Here is a 23,628-nt window from a genome sequence, read left to right as displayed (position 1 = left end):
CATCCCTGGAAGAATTTAAAAGATTTGTGGATGAAGCAGTTATGTGGTTTAGCGGTGGACTTGTCAGTGTGAGGTTTACAGTTGGACTTGATCTTTTCCAGCCTAAACGACTCTGTGAGACATCTGTAACATAAGGAGGGATAGGAGGATTGCAAAGGATGCTGTCCTGTTTGTTTGTGTCAGAGAAGGCTGATGTGACTTTTAGGACTAATTCAGAGACAATGGCAGTAAATCCAAGTGGAGACAGAAGCTTCATTTGTTCCAGATTTACTTCACCAGTTCCTCTAAAGCAAAAGCATAAAGCATAACTCCTGTCTTTGACCTTTCCTGGCTATATTAGGTCTTTCTCTACATGGTACCTTCTACATGTGCATTACTCGGTTGTGTTCCCTCTCATTCTGCAGGAACTCAAGGTGTTAAAAGAATTTTGATATCCTATGACATGCTGATAAATTGGACATTCAAGGGATGGCGAGTTTTAATTACTTTCTGAGTCTAGCTTATAGTTTCTTAGTATTATCACTATTAGCTTATTCAATGACAGAGTAAACATCAGGAACATGCAGTAACAATTTAGTAAAAAAATAAAAACCCCCTTGCATCCAGTGATATGCAAAACAAAGCATCCACTGTATTTTTTCTTGGTATGTTATTCCTACCTATTCCTTGATGTGAGGTTGTTCTACTCAAAAATTATTTTATTCCTCTTCCATGATGTCTGCAAACATAACTGAATATAGTTTTCATATATCCTTTCCAAGGAGGTCAGATATGGCTTTCTTCTACATGCAATCTGTGCAGCCAGTCAACTCAGTGTCCTCTTCCACTCAAAATACACCCTATGATAGTTGCTTTTCTTATTTTTACTTAATGAGTCAGCATTCAACTGTTTTCATTCATGCTTCCTATTTGAGAAATAGTATTGCTAAAATTTCTATGTAAGTTTTTACACTAAGATACAGAAACTAATATACATGAACTTGTAGTGACCATGTGGAGTACAAAGCTTTATTGCTGTTATCATTTTTAATTTGGGTCAGATTTTACTATCAGATTATGTCTGTGATAATATGGTGTTTGCTGAAGAGACCTAAAATTGAGAAACATGCAACTTGCTTGAAAATTGGGCTGGCAGTTTTTATATTTGGTTTATCAGGTCCTAGTCCAGGAAATTTGCTGGGGGTCACAGAATTTTTTCTCTCCCTTTGTATGTATGTGTACTCAGTGGTGTATAGAACAATGTATGTGTGGATATATCTATGTGGTAGACATAAAGATTTTTTTGCTGTTGAATAATTGAAAAACAATCTTGCTTCTAAAGTTCAGACTTGATATTCATCTATCAGTCAATGAGAAAGGAAAATTTTTTAAAAAATTGTCAAGAATAAGGAAACTTAAAAAGGCTACAGATGTGATATCATGTAGAAACAGGGACTTGGCAGTTCTACTTGAGTTTATTTACTAGTTTCTCTGTCCAAATTCTTTCACCTTCATTCATTTAATTGGTTATTTTACTGAGTAATAAATTAATTAATTAATGACATAAATGGCAAAATGTGGAGAATTTGTCATATAGATAACAGAAAGCCAGACAGATTAGAATCATATTCTGTATTAGTTTCTGGCTTGTTTTTGAATTAATCATTAGTTTAACTTTTCCTGTCTAAGGCTATGCAGTTTTTCATAGCCTGAGAGTCATACAGTCATTTTGAGTTTTAACAATTATATGGCTTCAAAGCTTTCCTGTGAGGCATTTAAACATGTTTAAATTACATTTTTACTGGCTATGTTCCTTCAACATCAGGTGTTTCCACAAATGTGTGCTCTTTTTTTTCTATTCAAGACTTTTAAAATCTCTTTGTAACTTACAGAACTAGACTTTGCAGAGAGAAGAGGATTGCAAATCTACCGACAACAGTGTAAATCACAGAAGGAAGCTCTTCCTGAGATATAACTATCATTTCTTAATTATATTGCTTAATGAATAAGCCAAATATATCACTGCAAGTAAAGAGGAGAAAGAGTAGAAGTAGTGGAAATATAGGAGGTGTACAGCAAAATGACATCATAAATGATGAAAAAAGAAATGAATGATGATGAATGATGAAAAAGAAACTGAACACATGAACAAATATGAATCTTGGAATAAGATAAGAAATAAAAAAACAAACCAAAGCAAACCAAACCAAACCTCTACACTCACACCTTGAAGCGTTGATCATTGTTTTTCAAATTAAAGTTTGCCTTCCATTTGATAGGCATGTTTTGGAAGAATTATTACATAATACATATTGTATACCATCAGATGAAAATCTAAGGGACTACCATTGTAGGCAGCATTCCTCGTTGGGTGGGAAGGTTGATTAATCAATCTTGTAGACATTATCACATTAAGGAGCAGTGAATGGAGTAAACAAGTTGTGAAATGCCTTTGAATGGCTTTATGTATCTTAGATGAAAAGTCAAGTGTTTAAGGAGGGCTTCAGTCTTCATAAACTTTCATTAAAAGCTAGTGACTTTAATGACTACTGCACTGAAATGTAAAGAAATCATAGTAATTCCTGCTGACTGTGTTAAGGAATGTTGGAATGGGATAAGTTTTTCTTTCCTAAAAAGTAAGTAGTGGAGAACTGAAGGAGGAATTATGTTTCAAGGTTATTTCTAAAGGTATAGAGGACAGTTCTGCATTCACCAACCACTGAATTAAACAGAAAACAAACAGGTCAGAAAAATCTAGGTTCAAATGATATTCAGCTTCAAGAGGATGAAGAGAAAGAGTTCATTTAATTTCAGAGAAATAATTGAACACAGCTGTTAAATTTATATTAAAAAAATCCCAAACAAACAAAAACCAGTTTGAATTGGTCTGAAAAAGATGAAGACAAATGAGAAAATAATGGAAAAAAAATCCAAAACTCCAAACCCAAACAATGCTTTTCCCTGTTTAGATGCAGTATAATTTTGGAAAAATGTGAAATGTTGTATGTGACAAGGTAGAAATCTTTACAGAACGATTGTTCAGTCAAAGAGAACTAATGACAAGTAGAAATAAATATTGACAGTTAATGAAAGAATTATGCATTCTAGATGAATATTGTGGTGTTTTGTTTCAATTAGCCTAACAGATGTAAGTAATAAATGCAACAAATTAGGCAACTTTCTTCAGTTCTTAAATTATAAAACCCCAACAATAGTACAAAATTGGATTGACTTCAGTCAGAAAAGATGTGAAGAAGGATTTATTTTTTGTTTCAGAAAATGCTGTTCCCTGCTGTGAAACAGTGGGTCAGCTAACAAGAGAATGGACTGCATGAAAGTTGCTTTTGTTACTTCACTCCAAGAGTTTATACATAATCAAGTAGGTTTTTTGTAAGAATTCTTTAACAACTGGATGCTGTTGTTGTTCAGGAAAAATGGGGCAGAATTAAATATTCAATTGCTTTTATGATCTATTCAGAAAGCTTTCCTTCACCTAATGTTTTTTTCTGGATTGGCTCTTAAAGTCTGGAAAAATTCAAGCTCAGAAATTTTTCATGTAGAGAAGTGATTTTTCAGCGTGCTTTTTTCTGACTTAGTTCTATCTTCTCTTTCTTTTTCTGTCACGCTCTTTCATTTCCTTTCTTTATTTATTTCTTTCAGAATTCTCACTACTCTCCGGCTTATAAAGCTAGTTTCTTGCTAGAAATCTTCAGCAGGTAATACCTAAATGCTGGCCAGAGAAACTGCTCTAAATACATACAAATTTCCCCTCTATTTAACTATTCATTTAAATTTCAAATTATCCATTATAAAGATCTCATCCCATTTCCTTATTTTATTTTTTTTTATCTCTCTCCCAGTTTTTCAGTGTCAACTCATTTCAATTGTTTTGGTCTACACATATTTTCACCTAGTTTGGAAGTATCAAATTTCTTGTTGTCAAAACTATTCAGATTGATTTTTTTACTAATCATTCAATGATCCTAAAAAAATTCTGGAGGGAAAGGTATTTGTATGTTTGTTTGAAGGATGAGAAGGATGCAATTTTTTTTATATAGACATATTCAGTTAGGAAGCAACTGAATTCTAGTCTACATGGTAACAAAGCAATAACTGCAGAGTAGGGAGAAAAGCAGATCACTCTGTCTCTGGCCCATTTGAATATGTAACATTCTAATGTGTCACTGTGGTCAAGCAAAGTTCCTTTGAAGTCCATATCCCTTTTTCAAATCCAGGAAATTTTGCATTTTACAAATAATACGTAATAGAACAACTGCCTAAGCTGGGCACTGGAAAACATGCTGATCCTGCAAAGCATAAGAGTAAAAAGTGTATTTTTTCTGCGCAGTAAATTCAGTACCTATTCACAGAATTTAGTATTACACGCAAAAATTTTCATTACAGGAATATTTTCAGAACACTTTTGGAACTTCCTTAGTGACTTTGTTTTTGAAAAATATTTTACAATAGTTGATCTGAGGCAGATATCAAGTGGTCAAATTTGAATAAGTCAGATCTTTAAAGTTTGGAAAGTGTATAAGAAGCTAAAATGAGCCTTATAATGGAAAATATCAAGTAATATTTTTAATAGAAAAGCCCATTGCTCTGCCTATAAGACTGGTATTATTGGACATAACTGATCTTGCCACACAGAGTTCAGTTACCCCAAACCCCCATATTTATGCCTTACTTTCCCATTCTAGTGCAATTCTATTTGTAGTTCTGTTAAGTTATACTATTTTTATCTTAAAAACACTAGCTTATCTTTCACTTGTTTTATCCAGACTACTAACTGTGCAAAGCATATTGTTCATGCCACCTGCAAATAATATCACTAAAACTCACAGCATCCTCAGTTGATTTTATGACCCTTCACTGCAGTTAGATTTTAGATTGCCTTATTTGACTACATAAAGCCTTAGCTGAAATTAACAGCTTCAAGAATCTTGTATTTTCCCAAGGATGTTTATACCCTCAGTATCAGTCAGGATACGTTATAATGTTTTACTATCACAGAGATGAATCTAACTGTCTGGAATGCACAAATTGCATCATCAAATAAGACACATTTGGCTCCACAATACAAGGTATATTTCCTACTGCAAGCAATGAAAAATGAATGAGTAAAAAATTCAACCAGTGGCACCTAAACACCATTCAGAGGGAAAACATATACAAAAAAAGATCAATATTACTAGAAAATAATTTGCTACCTCTACTTCTCATGACCTTTTTGTAAACCACTGGGTACATTTTTTTTATTGATTGATTTGGGGCGGGTGGAAGAGACACTTCAAGAAGGTGTCTCTTCAGTTTCTGCATTGTTTTGTGAATTGCATAATGTGAGTAGCTGTACCCTTCATATAGATTTTGAATCCAGAAAAGTGTATGGTGTTCTTTTCTTCTTATACTTCTCAGTGTTATTCAGGAACATTTTTAAAAGGACAGTAAAATTACTTTCTTCCCCTGTCCATGATTTTTTTGTTCTTCTAAGAAGAGGCAAGAGCCTTGGGTTTTCTTGAATCCTTTGACTTTTCATCTAACCTCTTTACTACGGTTTTAAGTTGCACCATCTGAAATGGTCAGTGGAAGCAATTACGTTGCCTCCATTCCCTGAAGACTGGGAAATGAATGCTCCCTCTACTCTCTTATAATTGATACAGAGTACACAGTCATGTTGTCAAGGAATCCCCATCTTCCCACTCTCCTGGGCTTTACCCTTGAGGCTGGCAATGTCATGACTCCTGGGAAACACAGAAGATGGAGCAAGTCATAAGCCCAAAGAAGTGTTGTGAGGTCATGGAGACGGGGTTCACAGACACCCAGAAGTTTACGATCAGCATTGCCCTTGAGTCAACACAGTGAATAAATGGCTGTTTTCTGAAATTAAAGCAGTATCCTAACAGTTTTCTAGCCACACTAAATGAAATAATCTAAACCTGAAGTCACATATATATTAGATTTGCACTTGCCCCTTTTTGCAACATCCTAGCCTGCTAGATATGGAAGTACTCATATGGAAGCTGTAAGCTAAGGAAGACCTATATTCACTAGTTTAGCAAACGTGAGATAGTCCCCTTTAATGGTATCAAAACCAACAAAAATTTCTGGTTTAAAAATGTTTATTTTGTTTAGAAATATGTATTAGCTGGCAAAATATAAGGAAAAATCGAAGTACTATCAGCTTCCCCACTACTTCACCCCCTCCAAAAGAAGCCTCAGGCTATGATAGATCCTCAAAAGGGTGTAAGATACAGCAATTTTAAAGCAGATATTGCTTGTCTTATATTATTTATTCTGTACTAAGTTGACAGTTTTAATAAAGAAAATATTAGATCTCCTGAGAGACGAGGCACTCCATCTTTAGACAATTTCACAAAATTAGATTTTAAAATATTTATTTTTACATTGGAAAAACAAGAAATACTCTAAATTTAACTGAGAATACATTTTGTCAGAATATCCATTTTAAGGCTTAAAATATTGCCTTTTAAACTCAATTTCTTTTGGTCTGCCTTTGTTGTCTTTTGTCTTGTTTTATACTCTCTTGAGAAATACCAGGGTATTGACACGTTTCCTAAGAAATCATCCTGTTTATCATTCTTATTGAAACAGTTATGTCTCTGTAAAATAAATCAGTTACAATAAAATTCAATTTCCAAACCTTCCTAAGCAGCTTAACATCTTTGTGTCTGTATGGCAGCAGTAAAACCTGTTTCCCCAAAACTCCTTACCTGACCTCAAAGAACTTTTGTAGTATTCTTTGATATAGAGGCAAACTGACAGCAAAAAAAAGAGCCTTGCCAAGGTTTAACATAAAGATGCTTTATCTTCTAAAATATTTTTAGACAATGGGATATTTTCAGACAACTGGGTTTTTAAATGTCTGTTTGTTTATTTGGGGGTTTATTTCATAGAATCGCTGAACAGTCCAGGTTGGATGATACCTTAAAAGATCATCTGGCCCACTTTTCTTGAGAAAGGGAGTATAGGTGTAATTATCTAGCCCTGTGTCCAATCACATCTTGAAAACTTCCCGTGATGGGTACTCCACTGTGCCTCTGGAGAGGTTGTTCCTGTAAAAAAATTCTTTCTGCTGTTGAGATGAAACCTTTCCCTGTGCAACTTGCACACATTGCGCCTTGTCATCTCTATGTGGCTTCTTGTGAAGAGAGAACCTCTATCCAATTTGTAGCTGCCCTTTAAGTACTAACATACTGTGATGAGGTTCCCCTTGCACCTTCTCCAGGCAGAAAAGATGTAACTCCTTCAGTCTTTCTTCACTGGAAAAGTTCCTTAATCTTTTGATCATCTTTGGGCCCTCCTTTGGAAAGTCTCCAATCTGTCTCCATCTTTACTGTGTGCCAGGAAATACTGGGAGGGACTCTTATCAGGAAGTGTAGTGATAGAATGAGGGGTAATGGTTTTAAACTGAAAGAGGGCAGATTTGGAATAGATATTTGGAAGAAACGTTTTACTGTGAGAGTGGTGAGACACTGGAACACGCTGTCCAAAGAAGCGATGGATGCCCCATCCCTGGAGGTGTTCAAGATCAGATTGGTTGAGGCGACCTGATATAGAAGAATGATCCTCTAGATTCTCCTCTACAGGATCCGCTAGAATGATTTCTCTAGAATGATCTTAGAACATTTACATAGCCTTAGAACTTAACCAGTAATGGTTGCTGCAATAATACTTTAATGGAATTTCTTACAAGTGACTGGAGACCAAAAGGCATATTTTCAAACATTGATAAGAAAACATTAGAAAAGTTAAAAGTGAGTTTTACTGTTCCATTATAAGAGAAAAATATCTTCACTATGTTAAAACTATACTAATTTAACTTTGTGCAAATTATATATAAAGTTATCCCAGCAATTTAGCATTAAATAAAATCCAGAGTTTAGGTACATGTTTCAAATCATGTAGTCTTTTCCTCAGAGCTGATAAGAACCCCTGTGAAGCACTTTTGTTAAGTACTAAGACCATTGTCTCTATGAAATGAAGGCATTTACAGACCTACTGAATAAAATCTGAAAGCTCAGGAATGTGCAAGTTGAAGGCCTTTCTTCTAGAGTTGCTTGAAAACAATGTATAGCGCTATCAGTAAGATGAAATTTATGGAAGAGGAAATAGACAAAAAAAGTTCTATAAACAATAGTTTTGCTTTCATTTAAAACACATTTAAAGGGAAAAAAATAGCCCATACTTTTTCCAAAAAACTCCCTGTAAGATTAGTAAGGAAGGAAATGTATTTTCTGGGTCAATTTTGTTGTTTATTTTGTTTTAGTTCATTTTTAATAGAAGATAATTTAATCTTCAAAAGGCTTAACATGTCTCTATAATCTCATTTTAATGAAAGTGTTTGAAGTAAATGTCTTGAAATTTTCATGTATTTTCATATTTGTATGTTAATATATTGTGTTTAAATCTTTCACCCTTTATCTTTATTGCACTTCACTACACTAAGTTCAAAAGATTGTTCATTCTCTTCCTCTCCATGTATATGAAGTGAAGTTATTAAAGTATTAGATTAAAATAATGAACTGTTGGTTCTTTAGGATTTGCTGAGTCAAAAGTCCTGAAAAATATATTACACACAGCTGCATACATAAACATAATTACATTCAAATATACTTAAAAGAAAAAAAAACAACAAAACCACCAAATCAAACTAAAACCACACATTATAAGGTCTGACAAAAATATCCCAAAACTGTGCCTGTAGCTCTTTTTGTTTAACAAAAGAATCGTAGAATCTGTTATGATTCCATAATTCACAGCCATAGAGCATCTTCAGTCATAGGTGACCATAGGTGCATTCTTTTGATATAGCTCAGGATACAGCTGTCTTTCTGGGCTGTAAGCAGACATTGCTTGCTCATGTTGAGCTTCCTATCCACTAGCACCCCCAAACACTTTTCTTCAGAGCTATTCTGAATCCATTCTCCTTCCATCCTGTAATTGTGCTTGGGATTGCCCTAACCCAGGTGCAGAACTTTTTACTTGGCCTTGTTGAACTTCATAAGGTTCGCACAGTCCCAACTCTCGTGCCTGTCAAGGTCCCTCTGGATGGCATCCCATCCCTCCAGCATGTAGACCACACTGCATGTCTTCATGTCATCTGTAGATTTGCTGAGGGTGTGCTCAATACCACTGTCCATGTCTGTGACGAAGATGTTTCCACCAATCTCAAATCCAGCCCCTGAGGAACACCACTCATCACTGATCTCCACTTGGACATTGAGCCACTGACCGCAACTCTTTGAATGTCGCCATCCAGCCAACACCTTCTCCACGGAGCGATCCATGCATCAAATCCCTGCCTCTTCAATTCAAAGACAAAGATGTCATGAGGGGCAGTGTGAAATACTTTGCACATAGATGGTATCAATTACTGTCCCCTTATCTACCAACACTAACTCCATCACAGAAGGCCACCAAAATTGTCAGGTATAATTTGCCCTTAGTGAAACCGTGTTGATTGTCACCAATCACATCCTTATTTTCCATGTGCCTCAGCAAAGTTTCCAGGAGGATCTGCTCCATGATCTCGCCAGGCACAGAGGAGAGACTAACTAGCCTGCAGTTCCTTAGGTCTTCCTTTTTATCTTTCTTAAAAACAGGAAGGTTTTCTCTCTTCTTCCAGTCAGTGGGAACTTCACCAGAATGCCATGGCTTCTCAGATGTTACGGATAGTGGCTTAGCAACTTCATCCACCAGTTCCCTCAGGATCTGCAGATGCATCTCATCAGGTCCCATTCACTCACACTTTCAGGTTCCTAAGATGGTCTTGCACCTCATCTTCTACAATGGGCGGTTCTTCGGTTTCCCAGTCCCTGCCTTTGCCTTCTGTGACTTATGTAGGGTGGCTTGAGCTTCAACCCTTGCCAGTGAAGACTGAGGAAAATAAGTTGTTGAGTACCTCAGCCTTCACCATATCCTGGGCAACCAGGTCTCCCATTTCCTCCTAGAAAGGACCTACATTCTTCCTAGTATTCCTTTGATCACTGACAGATCTAAAGAAACTTTTTTTTTTGTTCTTGACATCCTTGGCCAGATTTAATTCTTTCACTTTCCTAACCTGATCCTTGGCTGTTTGGACAATCTCTCTGTTTTTCTCCCAGGTTATCTGTCCTTGCTTCCATCATCTGTAGTCTTCTTTCTTTGAATTTATCTTTGTTGAGGAGTTCCTTGTTCATCCATGCAGGACTCCTGACACTTTTGTCTGACTTCCTCTTTGTCAGGATGCATTACTGCTGAGCTTGGAGAAGGTGAGCCTTGAAGTCTGACCAGCTTTCTTGGGCCCCTCTCTCCTCCAGGGCTTTACCCCATGGTACCCTATCAAGCAAATCCCTGAAGAGGACAAAGTCTGATCTTCTGAATTCCAGAGTAGTGAGATTGCTGTGCACCCTTCTTGCTGCCCTGAGGGACTTGAACTATATGATTTCATGGCCACTGCAGCCAAGGTTTCTCTTAAGCTTCACATTCCCCACCAGCCCTTCATTGTTGGTGGGAACAAGGCCCAGCATGGCACTTCTTGCTGGCTCTTTTAGCACTTGGAGAAGGAAGTTAACATCAACACATTCCAGGAACCTTCAGGATTACTTGTGCTCTGCTGTGTTGTCCCTCATAACAGGTATCAACGTGGTTGATGTCTTCCATGAGGACCAGGACTTGTGAACGCAAGGCTGCACTTATTTGTCTACAGAGGGTCCCATCCACTTGCTCTTCCTTGTTCAATGCCCTGTAGCAGACTCCCACTATAATGTCATCTGCCTTCGTAGTGCATGAAGCGATTGGTCTGAGCCTTTTCTCACTATGACAAGCCAGAGCATGTTCTATAACCATCTCTTTCTCTCTCCCCTCCCACTCTTGGTTCCTTAGCTATAGCATTATTCTCTTTTTTTTTTTCTCTTTTGTGTCAGACCTCATATGTCTTTTAGGCAGATATTTCAACATAACTCACTGCTAACAAATGATACAGTGTCAAACTCACCTGATTTCCTTCAAGAATTTGCCATCTATACACAATTCTTCATTTCCTGTATTTGTGGGTTTTATATCTCTCTCTTTCTTTTGTCTTGAATTGGTGAGAATAATAAACTTCATAGTTTTTTGCTGCAGGCTAACAGACGAATGCCTTTTTGGACCAATCGTTAAGCCATCTGGGAGAATTACATGCAGTTCAGGTTTACTTTTGAGTCATTATGTTCATTTTATATGACCATAAAGAGAATTCTTCTTCTGTACAGAAACCTAGATAAAGGTAAGGATAATAACACGGATAATTGCTGTTGGTGGTTTCAAGGCTTAGGCCATCCATGTTTCTTGAGACAGCAATGTTGATACAAGCATATCATCATTACATGTTTTCTGAATAACCACCAAGGTATACACACAGATTTTCTAAAGAAAAATTTTCACTATAAAATATATGCTTTTTTAAATTATGGATTTTATTATTTTTCTTAGTATTTTTGTAAGTCACAGTTACATTTATAATAAATCATTGTTTTATTAATTGTAATTGCTTCTTTTTGGTTAAACTCTTACGTTACTTTTTTTTAAATTCTTTATAGGGAATTAAAACAATTAGTTGATGCATATATGACCAGATAAGCCAATCAGACCATCCTTCCTCAGAAGTTAAAAATGCTTGCTAACTAATCCAAGAATACTAAGAGCATTGCTAAACTGACTTGAACTTATACTCCTTCTACCTCCTAGTCTAGGCAGAATTTTCCCAGCAATTGAATCAAAATATATTAAAAAAATCTCCAGCCAATGATCAATTGATTACCTGTCCTTCTACACTGTTTCAAAACTCTTTCTCGAGGGATTTCCAATTCTACATCCCAGTACAAGCTAAGTAATACCAGAAAAATTACACCTCTCTTCACTTAAACCAATTTCCTCTATTAACAGACTAAAACTACAGAAAGTAGTTTCTATGCCTGCATTTTTAGCATGTTATTGTGGTAAACTAGTAAGCTGGATTTTTCATATTGTTATTAAAATTCCTTCTAATCGAGAGATTGTCTCAGTAGCCTCCATAACTCCCTATAACCATGTCAGACAGTCTCTCTCTCTTCAGAACTGTTAAGATCTCTGTGGCAACAGCAACAATTTCTTACAAGGGAAAATAATGTTAGCGAAGTATTTAATGTATTTCTAGCTCTCTTTATTGCAATACAGCAGCTGAAAACAAGGAGGAAAGCTGCCAATCTGTGACCAGACAGCTCTCCATGGTACAACATCAACTGATCCATGATTCACTGGCAGTCCACAGACTCCAGTTTGCCTTAGGAAATGAATGACTGGTCTCATTATCCTGGTAAATGCCTCGGAGCAATGCAGAGGAATCATTCTCTTCGAGCAATGCACTTTGGGGAAAATATTTGTAATTGGAGTGGCTTGGAGTCCTGAGAAAATCCTTTTCTCAAGAGACTAACTCATTACCTTCGTTCTTGTACTGTCACTGAATTCCATAGAGAAGCCTGTGCTGGAGCATCAATAAGGAAAAGGAGCAGAGAGTCAGGACCTTGCCCCTTTGAAATTTATCCCTTTATAATGAGTAAAATGGCCTACATATAGTGAATTTCAGGGCTTATTATAAAATGATTCTTCCAAAACTACAGCAAAAACACACATATAAAATGGACTAGATTTGCAAGGGTAGGAAGTTAATAGAATAAAAAAAATTATCTGCTTTGTGTGTAGGAGGTTTTCATTCTTCTTCCTGGGGGAAAAGTATGTGGAATAGCAGTACTTCTACAACTTTAATTTTACTCAAAATATCCCATCGATGTCTATAAATGAAATCTCTCACATTAACAGTCTGAGTTTGGCTAGTTATGTGGGGAAAAAGAGAAAGCTTAAAAAGTTTATTTTAGAAGTTTCACCAAAAAACCTCCCACTGTGAAGGGTGAAGGCTGTGACTTAAATATTAATAGCTATTCACATTCAGGATTAAGACATTGAGATTCTTTTTAGTTACATATCTAGGCCTTTATTCCAAGACTCCCCTCATCTATTTCCCAGTAAACAAGACAAGAACCCTCATAGAAAATGTGAGCTCATATCCACTCCTGTACTTAAATAAACAACCAAATATTTATTTTACAATACAACTGTGAAACCAGACTCTTGTATGAAAGCCACTGATCTATTTCTTTAACTTTTGTCTGGAATGCAACTTCACACTTTCATTCCAAATTTTTAAACCTCAGGCAGGGAATTAACCCTATTGGTTTAAAGAACATACATTTCAATGAGAATGGATGTGTAGGTAACCTGTTAGTTATTTGTAAAGATAATAAAAGTAGATGTTTTGCCATGCATAAAATCAGGTTTCTCACAGTTCTGGTAGTTTATTTTTGTACAATATGTGATACATATTTATGATACAGTAATTTTCAGTCAAGTATTTGTGTGGAATTTTGGGGGTTAATTTCTCTTCTTTTTTTTCTTTGTTCTTAGTTAACTGCCTAGACATTTAGAAAGGAAATTTCAGCCATTGTTTGTAACAGTTACATTGCTGCTTCCTTTCCACAAGCCTCTAGCCCTATTGGTGACTAAAATTTCAGACAAAATCTTTCTCATTGTCACTTAAATAGCTTTCTAGGACCTATCTCTCAACAGCATTTGCCATTCCATACTAAAAAGCACTTGCCAGTGTAGTTGTTGAAGCAAAATATAAGCCACTTCAATGTAAGAGTTTGATTCACAAGCCTGAATACTTTCTAAAATCCCAGGCACGTTCTCAAACTACTAATTATGGAACAAGCAACAAGTTTATGCTCTCCTCTCAGTTGTTAAATCCCAAATCATTATAAATACGGATTGAAAGACTGATGTGTCCAAACTCTAGATGAGCAAACTCTGTCTTAGTAATTACTGAAGTAAAGTGTAAATTAGCAATCAAACACTAAAAGCACTTCAAGCCCTGGAGATGATCATTGTTGTTTCAAAACTTAGATATTAGAAGATCTGAAGTATCTGAGCTTAATAAGTGGGTGTGTCCTGATTTGCTTTTGTGAACTTGACTTACTAAATTCTTCTAAGTTTAGGACATTAATTTGTGGGTCCTAGAATTAGAATCTAAAATCCTCATTTCACAGCAGTACCTACTGAGATAGCCCTCTGAGGCTACCGTAGAGTTTTAGCTATCTGTTCCCTGGCTCATATGTCCCTCCCAATCAATATACCTCTGCTGTGATTTCCCAGTATGGGAACAAATACTAACATTATGGCTACAGGAAGACGTGGGTACCTAAGTCAACACCATCTGTCTCATTTTGGGAGGTGGATATCTAATTTTCAGGCACTATATCTCTAAGCCTCCTAATATTTAATCTCTGGGTTTGAATTTCAAGGAATTCAGATCTGAAGTCACTACGTATATATAATGAAATATACACACAGTAGCATCCATAAAGTCCAAAACAATGCAGAAAGCAAATATTCTCACTTGGACTATAGGAGTGTCTAAAGATAGTACCTCTTTCTATTCTGGAAAATTCATTGGGAGAAAGGAGAATTAAGAAGTTATGGTGTTCAACTGCATCACTTTGCTATCCAAGAGTTCATACTTAGTTTAAAATCTGCAACAATTCCAATCCACTAACAACCATCAGTGTAAGGATAAGAAATAACCCAAGAAAAGTCAGAATTCATTCTCTGTTTCTGAGTTTTAGGGAAGAATTATATGCCTTCATCTCTCTATGAATCTGTGAGGAAAGTGTATTCATATGCATTTGTGAGAAAATAACACCTTTCATAGTTCTTAAAACTTAACTGCAAACACCATAGCCTTTCATCTATATTAATAAGTCTACCTTGGATTTAAAAATTGTTAACATAGTTTCTATTTTATGGTTTATTAATAAACTTACACTTAAATATTTGTAAATTCTGTACTATGGTGTGTGAAGAGAGGGGGATTTAGAAAAGCAGTAAAATAGCTGTCTGACTCTAAGACTGAAGAAGAAACTATTAAGTGGTAAGCTGCTGAAAAACTATCCTTGTGTCCGCATTTTCTATATGGTGACCAATATAAGTTCACAGTCTACACCAAGTTATCTTGTTCAAAGAGCAAAGACCTAAATGGGCATTTTGTCCTTCAATTAAAATATTGAAACTATAATCACTACTAAAGGTTACCTGAAATTTAAGAGTGATATAAAACATTTAAATGACTTAGTAAATTTGGATACTTATCTCTGACTTGGACAAAAATGGTTATCGGAAATCACAAAAGATTATGGTGCATCTTAGTTTGTTTGAAATTAATTCAAAAGGATTATCTCATCAAGAACAGGAAAACAAAAAATCAGAACAGTACCCATTAAGAATGCATGGCACTTTTTCAGCCAGCAATGATTGTTTCATTCAAAGAATTTTGACAAATTGTAAGCATCAGTTGATATATGCATCCTCTGTGGAAACCAGGGTCTATCAAAAATTGCTGTGATATTTTTAATTGAAAAACTCTGACAGATAGAAAACAATCTTTAAGTGTTTCCTAGGAGCAAGATAAAATTTCAGATCAAAACCAGAGTGATTTTGGTGTTGCCATGTATCTAGGTTCTTATTTAGTATAGAGAAAAAAAAATTGAAGAATACAGACTCAGTAAGAGTTTGACAAATGCAACGTGAGTTTTCGTATTATTCATAAACATAGTTTCATTTTTAGAAGCTTTTATATTAGTTCTAATTCATTTCAATAGATAATCAAATCATTATAATAAAGAACACATTTATTCTTCCATAAATCCAAGAAATTTTCTATATATTGAGAGATTTCTTGGAAAGATTTCTTGGAAGAGTTTTTCACAGAAGACTTCTGAAATTTTACTTTCCTTCTAGTGGACAACAAAGAAGTGTTGAGAAAGAGAAAAGAGAAATTAGGGTCTAGTCCAACAGAAAGAGAAAATATTTTCTGCTCAGCTCCTCTGAAAACTAATACAGTTCTCACCAACGGCTTCTTAAAGTGAACTGGAGAAGTATTCTGTTTAATAATATTATCACAGTTCCACAATCTGCATAAATTAACAACTGTCAAATATCTAGCCAACGATTCTGTAGTTCGTGATTAAATTACTATACTCTGCTCAAAAAAATGACAAGAAGCCAAAAACCCTTTCAGACTTTCTTTGTCTCCCAACTAGCTAATTATTTGCAGAGCGTACATGTTTTTAATTTGAGTAACATATTTCAATACTTAAACAATTTCAGTGTTACTCAGATACGTACTATCTTACTTGTGAGTATGTTAAGATAGGAATTAGAAGTGCAACTGTTTTCAGAAATTTTGTGAATCATTCTTATTTTCACTAATACTTTCTCTGGATTGGCTGCTGCCTTGAAATATAACAAGTATCAATCATAAACAAGTGAACAAAATACTAAAACATTTCCTTATTATTTTGGTTTATAATGTTTCCACTCTGACAATAAAACATGAATGTAGAATAACATATAGTGGTTCCAGATTCCAACTCATCTTAATTTACTTGGGATTGTGATGACATTTAGAGAAAGCAAACATTTCACACAACAGTTCTCACACTACTGGTAAGAACTACAAATTGTAACTTTGCAGGATTAGAACAGAATAGAATTGTTCATTTGAAAGGGACTTACAAAGATGAGTCCAAAAGCCTGCACACATCAGGGGTGACCAAAGTTAAAGCATATTTTTAAAGGCGTTGTCCTAATGACTCTCAAACATTGACAGGTTTGGGGCATTGACCACCTCTCTAGGAAGCCTGTTTCAGTGCTTGATCAACCTCTTGATAAAGAAATGGTTCCAAATCTCCTGTCTAAACCTTCCCTGGCACTGGCAGAGCTTCGAATTACCCTCATATATTTTATCACTGTATACTAGGAAGAAGAGATCAGCCCCTCCCTCTCCATTTCATCTCCTCAGGAAATTATAGGGAGCAATGATCTAAATTTGGTGAACAACTATCAGACCTGCAAGCAAGATACAGAAAATAAGATGCAAAAGACTAAATAACTATAGTATTTCTGATATGTAACATAATATGAGTTGTTAGACATATGCCAGAAGATGACAAAATGTCTCCTCCCTTTCCCTCAGACTTGGCATGAAGGATGGGCACGGGGGAATCTTTTTTTTCTCTGTTTGGTATGCTGCCCTTTATGAAGTTATATTACAATATTCTTCAGAAAAGCATTATATGAATATGAAAGGAACTATGTATCAGTGAAGTATTTCACTGTCAAAAAACAAAAGGAGAATGTACATCATTTCTCAGTCTTGTCTTCTGTTCAGCTATCTAAGGCACACTGGAGTTAATTAGACTGTTTTCATGAGTGAATTGAGAAAGGCGGCTCACAGAGGATGTGGGTTTAGAAATGTTATTAAGTTTGGATTCATGCTGGCTTTCTTGGTTATGATGTGACTTTCTAAAGCTTTAGTTTCTAACAAAATTGGAATTGCAACCACAGCAATTTCAGGAATGGATTTCCAAGGTCAAAACCAAGCCTTGCCCTTCCCTGCTAACAGCTTTGTGTTTGCTGGTTCTAGCATTATATAGCTGTGAAGTGAACCTCGACACAGAGAAAATATATAAGGCCCATAGCACAGAGTCCAAGTCACTGATGAGAAAACAAGGCTGTCCATGGAAAATCTGGAAATCCATGGCTAATATTTCTTGAAAATGGTTAGTAACCAGAATTGTTTGCACAGACCCACTGCAAAGGACAAAAATGCATTGAAAGGGCTGCACTGCAAGTGAGGATTTGTGGGCAAACTGACAAATCCCCATCTCCCTGAAAGGCTGCTGACATTTCTCACACACCTAGTGTTATACTATACAATCTCTGATTTCTCAGGGAGACGGTCTGATTCCTAGGGAATATGTAGGGCACATATGCTTACCACACGCTGACTACAGGCACTGACCCGTGCTAGCACTGCATTCTGGAAGTAGGACATAGCAGCTAATCAGAGGGAATAAGGCAACAGAACTGAACCCAAGACTATGGTTGCAAACCCAGTGCTCCTGTACTTGTTGGGTCTGTGTCAGGAATGACAGGAATCCCATAGAAGTCTGAAGCACTTTAAGATGGGGATCAATTTCCCGAGGTGATTCCTCCTCTTTTATGACTCCAATAGAGATTATTCCAGCCTCTGTTCATATCAGGGCTACTGCGGCTGCACAAGTTGCTGTTATACTTCTGCCATCCTTCCCTCCTAACGAGCCTGCCTCTGCTTGCAAGACAGTCATGACTGAAACATTCAGGTGGCTATGGAAAATACATTCACTAAATTCGAAAAGAGAAAAGAGAAAGGAAAAATAAAACTGAAATGTAAGTCATGCAAAACACTAATATATAGCTGAACTAGAATGAGTGAGATAGAAGTATGCTGACACTCCTCTGTGGCTCTACCTGACTATTTGCCTACTGTTCATGTTACAGATAGTCACAGTCAGACCAGAGTTGGCCAGATCTGAAATGACTATTAGCAGGAAGCTGTACAAACACATCAACTCAAGTTCTTGTACCCTGCTACTCTACAAGGCTGATTGACTTGGGCTCAGAATTTGTTGCTCAACTCAGGCCAGAGAGTGTTTAGAGGGTTTTCATGTAAATGCTTCTGCATCCTGAGTTCTACGTATCGTTATTAGAAGGTTTTTCTTGATTTCTGTGCTGGATATATGCACCTAAATCCACCCAATTTGTACTTTTATTGCTCACTGCTGCTTGACTCTATCTACAGCAATTTGTTTATAGACCTTAACTATGCTGTATGTCATCTGGAACATAACAATACTGTTTTGGCGTCGTAAACTATATATACAGCACATAATGCAGCCCATGAAGTACTTCTTGACCTTGCCTCACACAAACTACATCTGGAGCTTGAATCACTGTAACTGGCTCAGTAACCGCAGTCAGAGTACTCAGCTGGAACATCAGTTTCCTCTTAATTGTCTCCCACATTCAAAACCTACAATGTTAATTTCTCTTTGTGATTTTGAATTCAAGTGATAAGAAGGCTATTGTTCAGCTGATATGGCATCTCAGAACAACCAGAGTTGGTAGCAGAAAATCAAATTCATTCATTTGTGTTAGGTTCAAATACTTAAACCAAATATTAGCCTTTCTGAACTGTTAATGTCACAACAATAAAATAACTGATACTTTAAAGTAATTAAAAGGAAATAAAATAATTCATAATGTGGAAACCTTTGTGCAATTGTGATATACTGTGAAAAATATTTTGTAAGGTGAATGATCAGAAAATAGAAATAACTGAGTGTTTCAACTATGGAAAATAAGTTAAGCTTCATTGTATTAAAACTGGGACCACACAGTGTCATGAGTCATTTGCCAAAGTTAAACTAATTCTTTATTTATTAAATATGCAAGTCAATCATCAGTGGGACATTTTTTGTTTTAAATATGATTATTTTTTTTTTGTACACAATAGATTTTCAGAAAATGAACCATCTTGTTTTGCTCAAAATTTTTTAGACTCCTAGATCTGTAATACCTCTGATGGTCAGTTCTTTCCCTGCAGGAAGACAGGAGATGTTAATTCTATTTTAATGTTGTATGATCATGGGTAAACATCCTTATATGATTTGGGGTTCAATTAAGATCCAAATTCCTTTTTTTTTTTTTTTCTCTGATACATCTCAATTGCAGCTGGAAGCTCCTAACAAGTTTCCTCATAAAAATTTCATAATTTCTAGGCTAAAATGAAGCATTTTGAAAATTTCCGTCTAAGGTCAAACAAAAAGTAGCAGGTTGCAAATTCTTCATCTACAAATCTGAACCTCAGCATTTCATAGAAGCCAAATATATATTAAAATACCGTCTCCTCTCATGTTTAGAAAATAGACAAAAGTTTTAAGAATTTGCCTAGAAGTTGCCAAACACTATTTGAATTTCATAGAATTCACATTGCATTATAAACTGCTGTTTGGAGGATTGTGCCCCTCAGCTGTGATCATAGAGTCATGGAAGTGAAGACAGAAGAACTTGAGACACAATACAACCCCAAATGGATCTGGACTTATTATACGTTTGTGAGTCTTCACTCATATTTTTGTCTCATTTTCTAAAAGTATAATGTTGAAAAAGTATACAACCTATTTAGTAATGTGCTTACAGCTCAATTTTTCTTGCTAGAAATAATTGTTGTGGTTTAACCCCAGTAGGCAGCTAAACCCAAAACAGTCACTTGCTCACTGTCACATAACAGGATGGGGGAGAGAATTGGAAGGGTAAATGACAGAAAATATAAAGACAGAAAAAGTAAAGCCCACATCGACAAGCAAAGCAAAATAAGGAATTCATTCACTAGCTGCCATTGGCACACAGGTGTTTAGCCATTCCCAGGAAAGCAGAGTTCCATCACACATAATGGTGGCTTGGAAAGACAAATGCAGTAACTCCAAAGGTCCTTCCTTCTCCTTCCCACACATATTTTTTGTGAAGCATGACATCACATTCTTTGGAATATACCTTTTGTCAGTTGGGGTCAGCTGTCCTGGCTGTGTCCTCCCAGCTTCTTGCAAACCCTCAACCTACTCATTGGAGAGACTGTGGGAGAAACAGAACCCCTCCTGACACTGTGCAAGTGCTCTTCAGCAATAATTAAAACATGGGTGTGTATCAACACTATTTTGGTCATAAATCCAAAACAGAGAATCATGCAAGTTACTATGAGGAAACTTAACTTTATTCTATCCAAAACCAGCATACATGGTAATTTACCTTATCTACATTCAACACCTTATTTGTTGCCTTGTCTTATCCACAGCAGATATATTGGGGAAAAAAATGTTTTCCTTTGCTTTCTCTTACATAACTGGAAATTATTTTCATGCTGTTCTTCTAGTTCTCTCTAAATTAAATATTTTTTTCATTCAGAGATGAGATTTCTCAGATATCTCATCCTTTCAAACTTTCTAAAATTGACAAAAGATCTCTTTCTCTCTCTTCCTTTGAACAATTCCTTTGAATTGAAATAAAATTTCTTCTGTTCCAAAAATTCTATTTTGCACCTGTAGAGACCTCACATAGAAATTTAAGGGTTTTTTTTTTCTTTTTAGTTTTTGAGACTTTATGGCTCAAATATTCATGAACTAGGATAGCATCCAAAAGATATTTTTTGTTAAAAGGAACAGGAAGATATTCATGACACAAAGAAAACAAAGGAAAACAGCTTTTAGAAAATCTGTAACACTGAAGTCCAAAATTTAAGCCATTACAGTGACAATGCTACAGGGCTAGTTTTTATACTGGTAGTAACCAAAGGAAAATAAAACATGTATCATTCATTCTTAATATTTGATAAGTATAATAAAATGTATCTAAGCAATTGTTCTAAAAGACTTACTTTTATCATTAATGTAGTTAATGTCAAGTGGCCAATTTTTGCTGATTCAACAATAACATCATTACAGAAATTCTATGAGAATTACATAATTTAAGTGAGACTGGAATGTAAATGTGATAGACTGAAAGGGGTGGACATTTTTAACAAAAAAATTATAAATTCTTTCCATTCAAGTGAATAATCAAATCACTATGTTAGATTTAAAGGTGACATCAGTATTTACTAAGGAAATATGTTACAATTGATATTGTATTTGATAATTGATATTTTCGGAGATCAGTTTATGAATTATTCATACACTGTTTATCAAGATACATAAGAGATATGGTAAAAAACTCACGTAATAAAATATAGATTTGCAATAAAACTGTTCAATTTTCTCTAGACAACGTAATGACAGATTTATGACGTGATTTATGGAAATATCTGATTTTTCAAATTTTCATGGGAACTTTGGCAGTGAATTTACTCTTGAATGATCCAAATAGTTCTTCTAGTACAGATGTTTTATTTTAAGAATATATGACATAAAAGAAATATCGAAACAAAATGCTTTTTCATAAGTTACTAAGGAACAAGTTTTACAACATAAAATATACCAAAAGAATTATCATCTTCCGTGGAAAGATACCATCTCATGAACTGTGTTCCTTAGAAACTTTTTCAAGTAAATTTTATCTCCTCTGTAACTGCAATGCAATAGCAAATGATTATAGGCCTAAATCCAAATCAATGCAACTATTAGTTGGCTTTGGAAACTAAAATATTTAATTACTGAAATAAAAAAATCCAACATTTCTGATGGCTAAAACTTTTCAAAGAAGAATCAGAATATAAGCAACCAAACTGTATATCAAATACTTGAGCAATATCTAGCACTTAGAAACCTGTACTTAGGTCGGGAAAATTCTGACATATATACAGATACGCAAACAAATATGAAGTCTTGTCAAACTACACAGAAAATGAAACAATGAATAAGTAAGTTAAAGAATAATTCCTTTGTCATGGTCTTTCCAACTAACGTTTATCTTATTTTCTTGTTAGTTGATGCAAAGAAAGATATTTAATTCATTGCCTCTTCTGGAGTATTTGACTGCTTGAACATATACATGGAACACCTAACCAACATAATGTAGATGTGCAGGAAGAAATGCATTTTCATACGAAAGCCAATATATATCAAATCCAGACACTTATAATCAATCACTGGTTAGAAAGTACTATAACTAAATATAACGTTTTGAGAATGACTGTCTGAAACCAAAGGAATTAGGAGGAGATGGAAAATGGAGTACAGCTTCTCCTTAAGACATTCTTGCAGTGCTCCAGGCCTGTAGAGGAGAGGCAGGGGAGCTGCCTGGAGGAGAAGGACCTGAGGGTTCTGGTTGATAGTTTGTTGAACATGGGCCACCAGTGGCCTAGGTGGCTAAGAAGACCAATGGCATCTTGGACTGTAACGGAAACAGAGTGGCCAACAGGAGCAGGGAAGGGATTCTGCCCCTGGACTTGGCACTGGTGAGGCCACATCTTAAATCCTGTGTGCAGTTTTGGGCACCTCACTGCAAGAAGGACATTGAGATGCTGGATTGTGCCCAGAGAAGGGTAACAAAGTTGATGAAGGATTTAGGGCACAATTCTTAGGAGGAGTGGATGAGGGAGCTTCGGTTGTTTAGTCTGGAGAAGAGGAGGCTGAGGGGAGACTTTGTCACTGTCTACAACTACCTGAAATGAGGTTGTAGTTAAGTATGTGCTAGTCCCTTCTGGTAGCCAGTGACAGGGCAAAGGAAAATTACCTCAAGATGCGCCAGGGGAGATTTGGGTTGAATATTAGGAGGAATTTCTTTACTGCAAGGGTTGTCAAGCATTGAAAGAGGCTGCCTAGGGAGGTGGTGGAGTCACCATCCCTGGAGGTATTTAAAAGATGAGTAGATGTTGTACCTGGGGACATGGACTAATGATGGACTTAGCAGGGCTGGACTGATGGTTGGACTTGATGATCTTAAAGGTCTTTTCCAAGCAAAACTGTTCTGTGAATCTGTGAAAAAATCCTTATTCTCAATTTCACTGATAAAGACATTGTGATTAGCACTATTTTAAACAAAGTTCCTTGGAAGACGTTTTACATATCTGTTAGAGAGTTATGTTTTCCACTGTTTATTGAAAAGTATATTTACCCTGTTTTCAGCAAATGTTTGCTAACGTAATTAATCAAAGACTTAACAAGAAACAGGAGAGAAAAATCTTATTTCCTTCATGGAAGT

The sequence above is a fragment of the Phaenicophaeus curvirostris genome, chromosome 2, assembly GCF_032191515.1.
Source record: "Phaenicophaeus curvirostris isolate KB17595 chromosome 2, BPBGC_Pcur_1.0, whole genome shotgun sequence".
Taxonomy (NCBI): domain Eukaryota; kingdom Metazoa; phylum Chordata; class Aves; order Cuculiformes; family Cuculidae; genus Phaenicophaeus; species Phaenicophaeus curvirostris.
Note: the sequence above shows the minus strand (reverse complement) of the source record.